This window comes from Crocuta crocuta, unplaced genomic scaffold (genome assembly GCF_008692635.1).
Source record: "Crocuta crocuta isolate KB4526 unplaced genomic scaffold, BGI_CrCroc_1.0 scaffold364, whole genome shotgun sequence".
Taxonomy (NCBI): Eukaryota; Metazoa; Chordata; class Mammalia; order Carnivora; family Hyaenidae; genus Crocuta; species Crocuta crocuta.
The window spans coordinates 1,278,059-1,282,181 of NW_027532603.1; positions in this window are offsets into that span (position 1 = coordinate 1,278,059).

A 4,123-nucleotide genomic window follows, 5' to 3' on the forward strand; every position below is an offset into this window, starting at 1 on the left:
GGAGGGGGTACCCAGAGGAAGAAGAACCTGGGTCTTGCCTTCTCCAAGAATCTGCGCGCGCGCGCGCGCGCACACACACACACACACACACACACACACACACACACACACCCTTGCTCTTCGCTGTGGGTGTCCCTGCCTGGCAGAGGCCCCAGCACAGAGAGGATTAGAGAGATGAGCTAATCTGGTTTGTGTGCCAGACATGGCCCCAGAAAGGGCCCTTGTCTACCCTGATGTTTAAGGGGGTGAAGGAGTGAGGAGTCCTTTTGGNCACACACACACACACACACACACACACACACACACCCTTGCTCTTCGCTGTGGGTGTCCCTGCCTGGCAGAGGCCCCAGCACAGAGAGGATTAGAGAGATGAGCTAATCTGGTTTGTGTGCCAGACATGGCCCCAGAAAGGGCCCTTGTCTACCCTGATGTTTAAGGGGGTGAAGGAGTGAGGAGTCCTTTTGGGGCCTGCTGGCTGACAGTATCAAAGCCTCCTTCCCACTGGGGGTCCAAAGGATGCTGGAGTGCTAACATCAGGGTCAAATCTAGGGACTAAAAAAGCAGAGGCCTTGGAGAACAGGGTGGGCTGTGCTACACAAACAAGAAAGAGACAGAGACAGAAATTAGCCCCCACAAAGGGAAGTACGTGTCCACCCGCCCCCTTGTTTCGCCAGTGAGGAAACTGAGGCCAGGAGTGCGAAAGTGACCTTCAGAGTCATGGAAATAGTGCACGGCTGGGTTGAGGGGAAACTCGGGTTTTCTGATGTCTTTCAGTCGAGTGCGCTCTGCACCGGATTGCAGGGCCTGTGGAGGGAGATGTGAGACAGAGAGCAGGAGAAACAGGAACAGAGACAAAGACAAACAAAGATACACACCGAGAAAAATATGGAGGGGAGCACACACATAGGCAGAGGGAGTCAGAAAAGACATGGAGAGTGAAAGACATGAGAGAGACAGTCGTCCAGATTCCTAAAGAGAAAGATGGAGAGAGGTTCAGACAGAGGGCGAAAGTCCGGCAGACCCAGACACACAGAGAAGACAAACGGAGACAGACAGAGAGACGGACATAGACAGGAATGGACACAGCATGATAGAAACAGGAGCCAGACAGCGACAGCCCTAGAGGGATACAGAGAGGACACGGGGACAGCAAGAAGCAGAGCGAAGTGAGGAAGGCAGATTGGGAGGGAGGCAGATAGTGGGCTCTGCAGATTCGTGTCCACTGGAAGCAAACCTCGCTTCCGGATCATTCTAGGGCTCGGAACAGGTGGCGGGGAGGGAAGGAGAGCTCGGTGTTATTCGATACGGGCAGATTGGGAGAGGGTGGCTGGGGGCAAAGCGGGAACCACTCTCCCTTGGGGTTAGGCTCGTCGGTGACCACCCAGAATCCCAGCAGCACACCCACTGGCCTCACACAGAACCTGGGCCACCCGCCCAGGATGGCTGTGAGCCCGCCTACCGCCTGGCTCCAGTCTCATTACAGCCAAAGCACTAAAAGGCTCCAGACCCCCTTGCCCCGCCCCCATGGTCCCGCCTCCCCAATTCTTTCCCCTTCTCCCCTTGCTCCCTTGTCCTCCCAGGCCCCTTGGGGGAGGAATCGACTCTCCTGTTTGGCCACTGGCTGGGAGGAAGAGGGTCCCAGTCTCTGGCTCTGCCCCACCGGAGCCCCCTTCGCCGGTTTGGGCTGGACGCTCCTTCCCTCCAAAGCCCTCTTGGCCTGGCCTCTTTGAGACACGTTCCATGCCTCGCCTGGGAGCTCATAAATACCAAGGAGAGGCCAGGCAGGCTGTGTGCAAAGTGTAGATTCCCCCACTCCCTCCCCCTTAAAAGCCCCTGGGTTCTTCCCAAGCTCCCTCCTCTTCCCTAGACACCTGCATGGGGTGGCTGGGGAGGGAGAGATGAGGTGGGGGACACGGGGGCCTGTGTGAGCCTGGCCCCATTTCAAATAAGACTTGCCTCGGTCTGCAAAGAAAGCTCAGGAAAGGCGTCTCAGGGCTCCTTGTGCAAGCAGCAGGCTCAGGAATTCCTTGACTCCCATCCAAACCTCCCCCCAGCCCCTTCTCGGCCTTTCTCTCTGCTCATTACCATCCACACCACCTCCCACCCACCAGGAAAGAGAGAAGGTCATCACCAAAGGGGCCCAGGGAAGGGGGGGTCTCCTGGGGGGTCAACCCGGGTAGAGTAAGAGCTGTTTACCCACACCACCCGAACTCCCCTTAGCTCATCTCCACTCCCACCCAAGGGCCAGTAAAAACTCGAAATCATTTAGCCCCACGCAGCTGAGAAGAGAGTAAAGGAAGTCCCCATGGGGGAGCAGAGCTTGAGGTTAGATATCAAGGGGGAGGGAGACCCTTCTTTGGGAGACCCTGCCACTTTTTAGCAGGCAGGGAGCTATGGTGCCACCTTGAGGAAGAAGGGAGACTGGCTCTGGGAATGTCTCAGGGAATCTAGGAGGCTTGAGGGGAGAAGGGAATTCTTCCCCAGGCTTCTGTTGACGCAGCCGCTAAATCTGCCACACTGGTGAGCCACTCCTCAGGTGGCTTTATTGCATTTGCAAGAAAATGCCTTGGGAGTAAGATCCTTTGTCTCCTGTGTCATTTAGGATGAGCATTTAGGATGCTCTGGCCAGTGCTGGGCATACAGCAGGTGTTCAATAAGTGCTGAACCTGACTCTATGCAGTGCCCTCCAGATGAGAACTTGACTCCCAAATCAGTAACTCCTCCCCTGCCTCCCATTAGGGTGGAGTAGGGGTAGGGGCGGGAGGGAGGAGCAGGTCAGGCACTAGCCTGAGCCTCTGGCCTTGACCCTCCGCTGGAAGCCTCACAACAGGCCCTCGCGTGAGGAGCCGAGCTCTCCAGTATCGTCTAGGACCTTGAGACTGAAAGTTTATTTTGAGATTTGAAGTCCAAAGTGGCAGATCCCAGAAAACCTCTTCTCTGGCTCCGTATTTGTTCTCTAGTTAAGTGGTTGAGTGCAGCGCTTGCAGTCAGCTGGCTCCTGCGGCCTGGGGTCCTTCAGGGGAGTCAGGGGGCTGGGAGGGGGTGGGGGAGTGGGAGGAAGAGGAGGAAGGAGCAGAGCCCCGTCTCTTGGGTTGTCCACTCTAGAGCAGAGGTAGCCTGTAAGCACTGGGGAGAAGTCTTGTCCCCTCATCCGCTGCCCTCCCTCTTCGAGCTGCCGATGTTTCTGGGGGCCCCCTTAGCTCAGCCACATGCTTTAATAGTTGAGCATCTATGTTGTGCCAAGACACGGTCCCACTTGACTGTGAAGACAGCTGAAGCCAAAGAAGGGGCCTCAGAAGTGAGTCTGGGGCCCATGTGGGTGAGTCCATGCACGGTTAGGTCCGATGTGATCATCTCTAGCCCACCCCACAACCTCAGGCCCATATGTAGAAATAAACACAGGGCCAGAGTCACACCCAGGCCTAAGCACACAGGGGAGTCTGGGAGAGGCTGCCAGAGCTTACAGACCTTGTAGACCGCTGCCCAGCATCAGGGTGGGGCTGGGCTGGGAGGAGGTGAAAGAGTGGTCCAAGGGCTATTGGGGCGCCTGGGTGGCTTAGTCGGTTAAGCGTCCGACTTTCACTTAGGTCATGATCTCGCGGTTCGTGGGTTCAAGCCCCGCGTCGGGCTCTGTGCTGACTGCCAGCTCGGAGTCTGGAGCCTGTTTCAGATTCTGTGTCACCCTCTCTCTCTGACCCTCCCTTGCTCATGCTCTCTCTCTCTCTCTCTCTCCTAGAAATAAATAAAACATTAAAAAAAATTTTAGGAAAAAAAAAAAGAAAGAGTGGTCCAAGGAGAGGGGCCTGGCCAGGAGTGAGCCTGGGCCCACTCCTTCCTCACCTGCCCCTCTCAGGGAGGCTCAGCAGAGAGTCTGCTTCCTTTTGATAAAACACTAAGGGCTGCTGGAGACTTCCAGACTTGGAGAAAGGAGAGAAGGGGAGGGAAGGGTCAGCTGGCTGGCAGGAAGGGATGTGGCTGCATGCTGGCCCTGCTTGGTCTCTGTCTTCAACCCTCTCCCACTCCTATGCAACTCCAGTCCAGCCCCCACAGGACTTGGGCCACCCTGGTGACCTAGCTGAATGCCTCTCCTCCACCCCCACCCCCCCCACCCAGCTCCTTGGCT